Source organism: Nerophis ophidion, linkage group LG19, assembly GCF_033978795.1.
Source record: "Nerophis ophidion isolate RoL-2023_Sa linkage group LG19, RoL_Noph_v1.0, whole genome shotgun sequence".
Classification (NCBI taxonomy): Eukaryota; Metazoa; Chordata; class Actinopteri; order Syngnathiformes; family Syngnathidae; genus Nerophis; species Nerophis ophidion.
In genome coordinates, this window is record NC_084629.1 from 24216832 (window position 1) to 24229101 (window position 12270).

Sequence of the window (12270 nt, forward strand, 5' to 3'; positions counted from 1 at the left end):
CCTTTTCGTGGCCTGCCAAAGGTGGACACACGTGCAATTAATGTCTGAAATCTGCCGAATAATTTTTTTTCTTGTGTATGAAAACGTGTTGCGTTATCCATCCATCCATTTCCTACCGCTTGTCCCTTTTGGGTCGCGGGGGGCGCCGGAGCCTATCTAACGTTGGTGTTAAATTGACAATAAAGCAGATGGACATTTCTCGCTAAATTGAGTGAAAAGAATTAAAGAGCGGTTGAATAAGCCGACAGACGATTCTCACGTTGCAATATTTTATTCATGCAACAAGCGGCCATACATTGAGGCCAAATGTAAACAAAATGAAATCAAATATGTGTATGGTGCCCTATTTAATTCACATTATTATTCAGTTGGTGTCAGGCGAGCGTGTGACTCCACTGCTTTTGTTTGCATTTTCTATTTTTCCTGCTCATGTTTCCAATCAGCTTTAATTGAAATCGAAAGTAACGAACAACAGACACGCGACCAACAATTGGAAGCAAAGAAACAAATCATTTTGCATGGCACATTCTTTGTATTAGGTTTTTTTTTCGTTTCTTTTTCTGATATACGTTCACAAATCCACTTGAATATAATAAAATTATATTATTATATATTTTTTATTCTTGAATAATAGAATAAACAGCAGTGCTAAATAGTTATACCAAGACTTAATAAAGGATGTCTCATTTCCTTCAAGGATTAATTTACTAGCTCCCTTTTTTTTCTTTTTAAGCTAAATTGCTTCCATGCGCGCAGAGGTCACCTAATGCTTCTTTCTGCATGCATCCTTAGGAGGCTGCAAACTTGATTGAAATTCGAATCATATTATGTGACATATTTAAAGAGTTTTTTTCTCACCGTCATAAAGATAGATATAAATCATTTTAAAAAAACTATTTGGATTATCAATCGTCTCTGATTGACTTTATTCAGGCTTGAACACTTCCCAAAATTAAGAAATGAACACGATTTTAAAGTAATGCTTAAAACAATTGTCTGACAAACAAAATAATATATGTGTGCAGTCAAATATATATTTTTCTATGTACAGTAGGGCATTCATGAGACAGTGGGCCTATCATAATCTTCATGTTAGTAATGTTTTTTTTAATAATACATTTTAAATGTAAAATATTCATCCAATATATATATATTGTAAACCAAACATCTAATAATACTCCACTATTCAATGAAGAAGAAAATGTTACATTGAAAGTTATATTTATATCCAATTTAAAAGCAATACAATTATATTTTAAGTGAGAAAAAAACAAAATAATAAAACTAATAATACAAAAAGAAAAATACAAACTTACATGGAAATTAATTTTATTATTTTAAATTAATAAACAATAGAATTATATATTTTGTCAAATATTTCAAGTGATAGAAAACTAAAAAAATAAGCTAATAATTAAAAAAGAAGAAAAAGTTACAAGAGAATTAATGCTAATATCTAGATAAAAATCAATAGACTTACATATTTTTAAGTATTTTAAGTGAGAACAAAACTAAATACAAATAATACCAAACAGAAGAAAAAGTCATATAAATAAATTAATACCAATACACTTATAAACTTAAAAAATATTTTAAGTGAGAACAAAACTTAATACATACAATAATAATACAATAAAAGAAGAAACAGTTACATAGAAGTTAATGTTAATATTTAAATAAAAATTAATAGACATGTATTTGTAAAATATTTTATGTGAGAATAAAATAAATACAAATAATAATCCATTAAGACAAACAAGAAGAAAAGTTACATAAAAATAGTTAATATTCAAATAAAAAGCAATGGAATAAAATATGTTTTAATATTTGAAGTGAGGGAAAAACAAAATAATAAAACTAATGATCCAAACTAAAATAAGCGGTCGGCGTAAAGATTTTAAGTTTCATATTGCCTCTCTCTCGTTTGCGTCTCTTTGGAGCCTCTTAAGAATTATTTTCTCCTTCTTTCTGGTAAATGGCGTCCCCCTCCCGCCCCAATACGACCCCTTACCTGAAATGGAATCAGGCTCCCGCTAACGAGGAGGCGGCAGGAAGGTTGCGAGTGTCAGCACTCTGCACTTTGTCACTGGGCCACAACTATTTGACAGTTGGAATGATCTGTAAATACTTCATTTCATGTGCCCGCCTTCCTTTCGGCCACGAGTTACACACGATAACATAAACACTTTGCCCCCAAAATGACATCGGTGTGTAGGAGTAGGGGGCAGAGGCCTGCTTAATGAGGTTTTGGGAAATGTGTGTGTTTTTTGGAGAGGAGGCTGGACCTTTTTTGGGGGGGTAGGTTGTCCTCTTCTAGCTGCCAACTGGCTGTGTTATTAAATGTGGAAAATAATACGCCCCTCTCAACTTGGCCACTAATAGTGAGCCTTAATCAAATGAAAGCCGTTCCCTTCTAGTTAGATATGTTTATGCCTTCCCTTGACCACGTCCCCCTCCCTGGAGCGCAGCGTTTTAGGCACAAGAAAGTCACTCTGCTCGTGTCAACATGTCCGTCCTAATAAGGCCAGAAAGCGGGCTCTCGTTACCCCTCAAGGTTGATGTTTGGACGGGAGGAAGGAAGGTGTGTGTGTGTGTGTGTGTGTGTGTGTGTGTGTGTGTGTGTGTGTGTGTGTGTGTATGTGTGTGTGTGTGTGTGTGTGTGTGTCTGTGTGTGTGTGTCTGTGTGTGTGTGTGTGTGTGTGTGTGTGTGTGTGTGTGTGTGTGTGTGTTCCCAGATCAGCTAGATCCTACCATGAAGCGTCTGCGACAAGCCGTCCCCTGAAAATGTCCTCCCCAGCACTGTCTCGGTCCAGCTTAGAGCTGCAAAGACTTGTGGGTAAAAAAACAAAACAAAAAAGATGCAGGGCTTTTCAGGAAGGTGTTGGGGCGGGGCGAACGGCCCACCTGTCAATCATTCACTGCGGGACACCAATGAGGAAGCGCTCATCTCGTCTGCCATTCGTCTTAAAAAGGGTCAATGATTGAAGACATATTAGCCGGACGGTGTTTTAAATGTGGGCGGAGGGGATGTCAGAGTGATAATGATCTGGCTAGGAGGGCGCAGGGTCAGGGGTCACCTCACCGCTGTGATCTTGTGTTTGTTATTGCTATGCTGCCCTTGGACGGGTTAACATAGCGCACGGCCCGTCAGCTGGCATGTGAACTTCCTCTGACACACACACACACACGCACACACACACACACACACACACACACACACACACACACCTACTTAAAGGGTCACTTCCACATGTGCCGATGGACCCTGAGTGACAAAAAGTCTTCTCCCGCCACTGCAGCACCTAATGGATAAATCCAAGCAACCCAAATGTTTGTGATCTTAAAGGGAAACTGCACTTTTTTAATGAATTCTGCCTATTGTTCACAATCATATAGAGGAACAAGAAGACCTAAGTTTGTTTTGTTTGTCGTCATTCTAACATACAGCTGAGAAAGGCTCCAGGACCCCCCGCGACTCCGAATGGGACAAGCGGTAGAAAATGGATGGATAGATGGATATCAAAATTGGCCCGTTCTTGGTGGCTAGCTATGTAGCTAATGGGAGCGATCTATTTGGCCTCGAAATCACTTTAAAAATGCATTCAAAAACTTTCAACAATACTTAATTTACACTCCGTAACCTGCATAATAATCAAGATGTAGGGACATTGTTATTCTAAGACTGAACACTGAAGAACTATTTTTATATTGTAGTAACACATCAGTATGCTACGATATTAGCTGTGAGTTAGTTATGATGAGATATAAGCTAGTTTCTACGTCAGAATTGCGTGTGAGTTTGTAACGCACAACACAATGCGATAGCCCACATTTTATGTTTTATCTGTACACAGCTAGCTCGACAGTGTATGTACTAGGGTTGTCCCAATACCAATATTATTGTCCCGGTAACAAAATGCATTTCAATACTTTTCTAAATAAAGGGGACCACGAATAATGGCATTATTAGCTTTGCTTTAACAAAAAATCTTACAGTACATTATGTTTCTTTATCCAATCAAAGAAAAATTTTGTCCATGAATAAAACAGTGAACACAGGAGACAACTTGTCTTTTAGTAGTAAGAAAACAAACAAATGTGTTTGTTCTCCCTTTTCTGTCTACACACTGTGTCTGCTTGTAAGTACTCCGTGGTTGTGCGCTGCCGAACATTCTCCTCAGCTCGTAAAACCAACAATGTCACGACGTGTCACGCTGTCATGCCCGTTAAAAAAAATAAATAAATTAAATGGGGAACCGGTACTTTTTAAACAAAGTATAGTACCCTTTTTGATTCATTTGTACCGTGATACTAGTATGTACTATAGTTTTAAATAACACGCATGACTTGCTGCGTGCCTCAACCCCAAAAGGGACAAGCGGAAGAAAACGAATGGACTGATGGACCTGCTGCGTGTATCGTGATCGATTTTAAAGTGACTCATTCGAAGGACAGTTGTGTGTGTGGTCTAGCTGGCCTGCGGACGTTTTTTTCCAGTTGCTTGGCTCCGAGTTCCAGATTTACTGTGAAGTCACGCCGACCTCACTCTCAGCTTTTGACTGCTCCTACGCCTCAGCCTCTGTCTGTGCTATTAGAAGTAGTTCATCCACAGTATATTCAGCTTCAAAAATACAATGCTGTCCATTCTCATTTGTCAAAAAATAGCCTTCTTCGTTGTCTGTTACCAAATCTGCCATGATTAGAAAACACTCGCCTTTGTTTCCGTAACTAGGAACACATGTTATGCTGTGGTCGCAGATGCAGACGGAACTCCGGATGCAGTGTGAAGGTAAGAAAACAAATGGCTAAGCTTAGCTGAGGAATCCAAAGGTAAGTTAACGTAACTTGTTGCATAGAAGCAAATAAGAAAGCCAGACTGAGTGTGGCGAAAAGCAGGGAATAAGTAGCTCTCTGATTAGTGCCCAGGAGCAGGTGAGTTTCCCGAACACTAATCAGAGCCAGGTGAAAACAATCTGCAGTCATGGCAACTAAAACACAAACCCAGATTTGCTCAAAACAGGAACTAAGGGAGTCAAAAACTAAACAAACATGATCCAGGCAGCGGATCATGACAACAAATTTGTTGCCGGAAGTCGGAAGTGCGTTGCTATGGGAATGGAAAGAAATGCGCAGAGGAAATTAGTTCTAGTATTGAATACTAAAATGAACAAAATACGGTAAATATTGCTCATATTACATATTGTTATGAAGGTGTCTGTTACTACATTATATATAGACTTGCAGTGTGTATATAAAACGTTGGAGGGTTTTGAAGTTGTTTTAGGGGGCTTTGAAGGCTCCTCTTAGCCGCATCTTCCAAGCGTTTTTTTTTTTTAATCATCTTTAAAATCCTAAAAAAAAAAAAGACGTGTGTTCTTGTCTCTCATAATAAAGTTAAAGTACCACTGATAGTCACACATACTAAGTGTGGTGAAATTACTCTCTGCATTTCACCAATCCCCTTGTTACACCCCCTGTGAGGTGAGGGGAGCAGCAGTGAGCAGCAGCAGTGAGCAGCAGCGGTGTCCGCGCTCGGGAATCATTTTGGTGATTTAACCCCCAATTCCAACCCTTGATGCTGAGTGCCAAGCAGGGAGGTAATGGGTCCCATTTTTATAGTCTTTGGTATGACTTAGCCAGGGTTTGAACTCACAACTTACTGATCACAGGGCGGACACTCTAACCACAAGGCCACTGAGTAATGATTGTAATTGATAGGCAAAATTCCCAAAAAAGTGTAGTGTTCAAATGTACCCTCGTATGCACCTGATAGTACCTGCTTATGTGTATTTGGGATCTGCATATGTCCTGAAATTCAAACCGTGAAGGAATTGCAGAGATTTTATAAAACAATCTTGCCTTCCTTTCTAATTTTTCCAAAAGGTCAGTTTGGAATTTGTCATCCCTGTGATGTTTTTCAAACGTGTGACGTTTTCCGATATTTCTGTACATGATAAAGGCTTACCCGAAGATCTTTGCGTGAGTCCGCCATTGTATTTAGTATCCAAGCATTTGTAGTACGACACGAAGACGAAAAATGCTCCGTTGTTGTTTTTTTAACCGGCACAAGTCACTACACAAACTTTCAGCCCCATCCGAAAATAGAAAGTGCTACACGTTTACCTTTCATGAGTCGTGGCAGTGCACCTTCAACTCGGAAGAAGTTTGTCTCAGTGTGTGCTAAGCACTTCCAAGAGTCCTGAGTCCTTAGAAACCTGTGCCAACATGAAGATGAATTTTCTCATAAACTGCTTTTAACGGCAGAGTCGCTGACTACTATTTATGGCAATGGAGGAGACAATGAAACGGTAATTAATAAAAGTATGTTAGAAATGGCGAATGATGTTAGCTCGAGTTGTTGTGTAGCTAGCTTAGCCTTATAACGTAAGATAACTGTGTCATCGTCCTCTGGCAAAGTAAATATTTTTTCTAAAACTGCTTTTAATTGAATCAGTGTCTACTCCGTTATTGGTAAGTTAAATAATCAGTTATTTTGTTTGCAAGATCGCATGTAGCATAGCTGATAGCTTTTAGCCTCTATTGTTTACAACTCAAAACAGCTGTGTAGCAGAGTTATATACATGATGCTGAAAAGAATAGCCTTTTAATGTCAATATACACATGTACACGTCTAGGATATAGCATTAGAAAGTTAGAAGTTTAACTTTCCCCAGCCTATAGTTCCAGAACTGTACGTCAGTGTAGCTTTCCTCCTCGTTTTTGTCTGCCCATGTATATTGACATTAAAAGGCTTTTCTATCATCATGTATATAACTCTGCTGCACAGCTGCTTTGAGTTGTAAACAATAGAGGCTAAAGACTTACTCATCCATAAACAGAGTAAGCACTGATTAAATTAAAAGCAGTTTTAGGAAAATTAATATTTATTTTGCCAGTGGACGATGACGCGCTATTCTTACGTTATAAGGCTAAGCTCGCTACACAACAACTCGAGCTAACATTCGCAACATTTTCACAGATTTCTAACCTACTGTTAATAATTACCGCTTCATTGTCTCCTCTATTGCCATTAAAAGCAGTTTATTGGAAAATCCATCTCCTTTTTTATTGCCGACAGTAAAACACTGTGAGCCGCTGATATTGCTATACCATCCTGGATGTTGTGTTGTGGTGAGTGTCTCTCAAAACAGATGGCTGTTGGCGATGGTCACCGATGTCCATAGTGCACAAGTAGAGCAAGATATCTCAAAAACTACAACACATTTCTGCCGGGCGGGGGCGAATGCTTACTGAGTGTGAGGGGCCGTGGTGATGCATCTAACAACTCCGCCTCTCAAAACAAACCGTTTTAAAAGGAGAAAAAAGAGGTTTTTAAATAGAAACCCCGTTTCCATATGAGTTGGGAAATTGTGTTAGATGTAAATATAAACAGAATACAATGATTTGCAAATCCTTTTCAACCCATATTCAGTTGAATATGCTACAAAGACAACATATTTGATGTTCAAACTGATAAAAAAAAAAAAAAAATGTGCAAATAATCATTAACTTTACAATTTGATGCCAGCAACACGTGACAAAGAAGTTGGGAAAGTTGGCAATCAATACTGATAAAGTTGAGGAATGCTTATCAAGCACTTATTTGGAACATCCCACAGGTGTGCAGGCTAATTGGGAACAGGTGGGTGCCATGATTGGGTATAAAAACAGCTTCCCGAAAAATGCTCAGTCTTTCACAAGAAAGGATGGGGCGAGGTATACCCTTTTGTCCACAACTGCCTCAGCAAATAGTCAAACAGTTTAAGAACAGCATTCCTCAAAGTGCAGTTGCAAAAAATTTAGGGATTTCAACATCTACGGTCCTTAATATCATCAAAAGGTTCAGAGAATCTGGAGAAATAACTCCACGTAAGCGGCATGGCCTTAAACCAACATTGAATGACCATGACCTTCGATCCCTCAGACGGCACTGTATCAAAAACCGACATCAATCTCAAAAGGATATCACCACATGGGCTCAGGAACACTTCAGAAAACCACTGTCACTAAATACAGTTCGTCGCTACATCTGTTAGTGCAAGTTAAAGCTCTACTATGCAAAGCGAAAGCCATTTATCAACAACATCCAGAAACGCCGCCGGCTTTTCTGGGCCCGAGATCATCTAAGATGAACTGATGCAAAGTGGAAATGTGTTCTGTGGGGTGACGAGTCCACATTTCAAATTGTTTTCGGAAATATTCGACATCGTGTCATCCGGACCAAAGGGGAAGCGAACCATCCAGACTGTTATCGACGCAAAGTTCAAAAGCCAGCATCCGTGATGGTATGGGGGTGCATTAGTGCCCAAGGTATGGGTAACTTACACATCTGTGAAGGCACCATTAATGCTGAAAGGTCCATACAGGTTTTGGAACAACATATGCTGCCATCTAAGCACCGTCTTTTTCATGGACGCCCCTGCTTATATCAGCAAGACAATGCCAAGCCACATTCAGCACGTGTTACAACAGCGTGGCTTCGTAAAAAAATGAGTGCGGGTACTTTTCTGGCTCACCTGCAGTCCAGACCTGTCTCCCATCGAAAATGTGTGGCGCATTATGAAACGTAAAATACGACAGCGGAGAGCCCGGACTGTTGAACGACTGAAGCTCTACATAAAACAAGAATGGGAAAGAATTCCACTTTCACAGCTTCAAAAATTAGTTTCCTCAGTTCCCAAACGTTTATTGAGTGTTGTTAAAAGAAAAGGTGATGTAACACAGTGGTGAACATGCCTTTTCCCAACTGCTTTGGCACATGTTGCAGCCATGAAATACTAAGTTAATTATTATTTGGAAAAAAAAAAAAAAATGTTATGGGTTTGAACATCAAATATCTTGTCTTTACAGTGCATTCAATTGAGTTTGGGTTAAACATTATTTACAAATCATTGTGTTGCATTTATATTTTCATCTAACACAATTTCCAAACTCATACGGAAACGGGGTTTGTAGGTCTGTAAAACAAAATCTGTGCACATTTTTCACCAAGGAACCACCATTATATGTTATGTAGACCACAATGAAGTGTTTTAAATGTAATAAAAAAATTCATATGACCCTTTGAAAAGTTCTAAACAAATTGTTGTTATAAAAATCATTATCCAAGTCATTGTGTATGCAAACACCAACAATACTGTACCTCACATCCTCCAGAGAAAATAGGAAATAAGTCGATAACACATCCTAGCTCTCAGGGAGATATGGCATTCAAAATCAATAGATTTCTTGTGCATGTCCATACCAGTGTAACCTCCTGATGCTTTACAGACTGTCAGGGCTAAAACTAACGAGTGGTTTAATAGTCGACTAGTCATCGATTGTCCTAATGATTTGTTGACTAATCGGATTATGAAGCATAAACCTATTCAATGGCTTTAATTTAGCCATCTGCTTCCACATTCAGCTGAAGGGGGTCATGTTAGATGTGGAAACCTTTTGGCTCCTCACGATTCGGTTACAATTTAAAAGCTATGATTTGATGAAAAATCAATTTTTGGTACACTTTAATTTATGTATATTGATTCAGTTTTACATCTATTTTTGTTTCACTATACAAGGGTTCATCACTTGCAACTTTAAAAAAACAATGCATTTGTAATAAGAGTTTAATTAATTTCCACATTTATTAAATTAATGGAAATGTGTACAAAACTGTAACATAAGTGCCCTAAAATAAAGGAGCTGGTCATATCTCTCTGTGAGGTTGCTCACTGCAGTCAGCCAAATTTTAGAACCGTCTGCATTACTTTATTTACAATAAATCAATCATCGATTATTGACGTTCTGTAATAGATTTTATGATCGTACACGTCCGAATTGCGATGCATCTAAAAATCTATTATTTTCCCCACCACTAGGTCATATTGTGATTTTTTTTCTACCTTTGATATACTTCCTTTATCATGTCTTTGTGATCATGTTTTGTTTGGTTATGCTCTGTTGGTTTTTTGGACTCTTAGTAGCCGTTTACGCTCCCTTGTTTTTTCACCGTGACGACCATTAGTTTCACCTGTCATGTGTTCACGACTCACGCACCTGATTTGTTTGGACTCACGCACCTGTCAATAATCACGTCACTATTATTTAAGCCAGGGTTGCCAGGTAGTCGGCCTGGCGACATCACTCTTGATTCACTCTTGATGCACCCCTGATACTCCGGACTCTGTTTATGCCATAGCTCTTGATGTTCATAAATCATGCTGCTTTGCTCATGTCACAGAAAGTGTTTTTTTTGTTTCATGTCTATAGTTCAGCTTTTGTGCAAGTTTTTGTTTTTCTTAGCCAAGTTTGTTCTCCGCCCTGTGCACGCCTTTTGTTTGTTCCTTTTTTTAAGTAAAATTAAAATCATATCATTACCTTCACGCCTTGTCCAGTCCAGTCGCTTTGCACCATGGGAAAAAAAACCGCGCCAAAGTCTTAGTCTTGACATCTTTGTGGTCTACATCAGAAGTTCCTAACCAAATTGATCTCGGAACCTGACTTTTCCACTACAGGAGAGCCAGGGGCCCACTCAAATATTAACATTGAATTAGTAATCTTACTCTTGATTTGAATCCTAATCAATAATTATATCTGACCTACTTACAGTTCAACAGGATAAACCTTGACTAATTTGTTCAGAAATATTTCTACTTTAACTGTGCTTATTAGTTTTTAAATAAAAAATAACTGTTAAACTTTTGTCTAATTCAAAGCAAGAACAGGCCGAGTGCTGACAAAACCAAGGTATCATTTCTTGTGAAAACAAAGGACAGTAAAAAAAAAAAAAGCTGCAATATAAGCAAACACCAAAGCTATCTTCGGAAAGAAAACAAGCATAATGGGATGATGTTTAAAAAAACTGCACAATGGTATATTATTGATTATTGAATAACTCCTGGCATTTTTAGCAATTTAATATACTATTAAATCTGAACATTTTAGCTATCTAATAGATTGTATATTTATAATTTTATGATATTGGTGCAGTGGTGCCCAATGTTGGTGTGTCTGCATGTGTGATTGATGTTTATTGTGCTGAAGCTGCTTTACGCCTGAAATTCCTGAAAAATAACAAGTACTTCAAGTTTAGCTGGCAAACTTTAGCTAAAATAGTAGTTAAAGGTATTTTTCACACAACTTGTCTCCCACATGTTAGCTAGCGAGCAAGGTAACAAGCTCACTTTCCTACCCAAGTTCCGACATCATGCCTCAGCATTACAATGGATCAGGAAAGTTTTCCTAGCGCTTCAATTTGTCTACATTTTGTTATGTTACAGCTATATTTCAAAATGGAATAAATCAATTTTTGTCCTCAAAGTTCTACACACAATACCCCGTAAAGATTGTGATTTATAAATAAATTTTGCAAATGTCTTAAAAATAAAAATAAATAAAAAAATAACATATTTATAAATATTCAGACCTTTTGCTCAATACTTTGTTAATGCACCTTTGGCAGCAATTACAGCCTCAAATATTTTTGAATACGATGCCACAACCTTGGCACACCTATCTTTGGGCAGTTTCGCCTACCCCTCTTTGCAGCACCTCCATTAAAGGCCTACTGAAATGAGATATTCTTATTCAAACGGGGATAGCAGATCCATTCTATGTGTCATACTTGATCATTTCGCGATATTGCCATATTTTTGCTGAAATGATTTAGTAGAGAACATTGACGATGAAGTTTGCAACTTTTAGTCGCTAATAAAAAAGCCTTCCCTGTACCAGAATTAGCAGACGATGTGCGCGTAACGTCGCTGGTTGTAGGGCTCCTCACATCCTCACATTGTTTATAATCATAGCCACTAGCAGCAAGAGCGATTTGGACCGAGAAAGTGACGATTTCCCCATTAATTTGAGCGACGATGAAAGATTCGTGGATGAGGATAGTGAGAGGGAAGGACTAGAAGGAAAAAAAATAAAAAAAGACGAGAGCAGTGGAAGCGATTCATATGTTATTAGACACATTTACTTGGATAATTCTGGAAAATCCCTTATCTGCTTATTGTGTTAATAGTGTTTTATTGAGATTATATAGTCATACCTGAAAGTTGGAGGGGTGTGGTGACCACCAGTGTCTCTGATGGAAGCCATGGAGGAGCCAAGAAAGTCACAGCTGCCTCTGACAGCTGCAGGAGGACGCAAACTTTGCTCATGTCTCCGGTAAGAGCCTACTTATTACCACAATTTTCTCACCAAAACCTGACGGTTGACATGTGGTAGAGAAACATGTTCGCTTGACCGCTCTATTCCATATCAAAGCTTCACAACAAACAAAGAAAC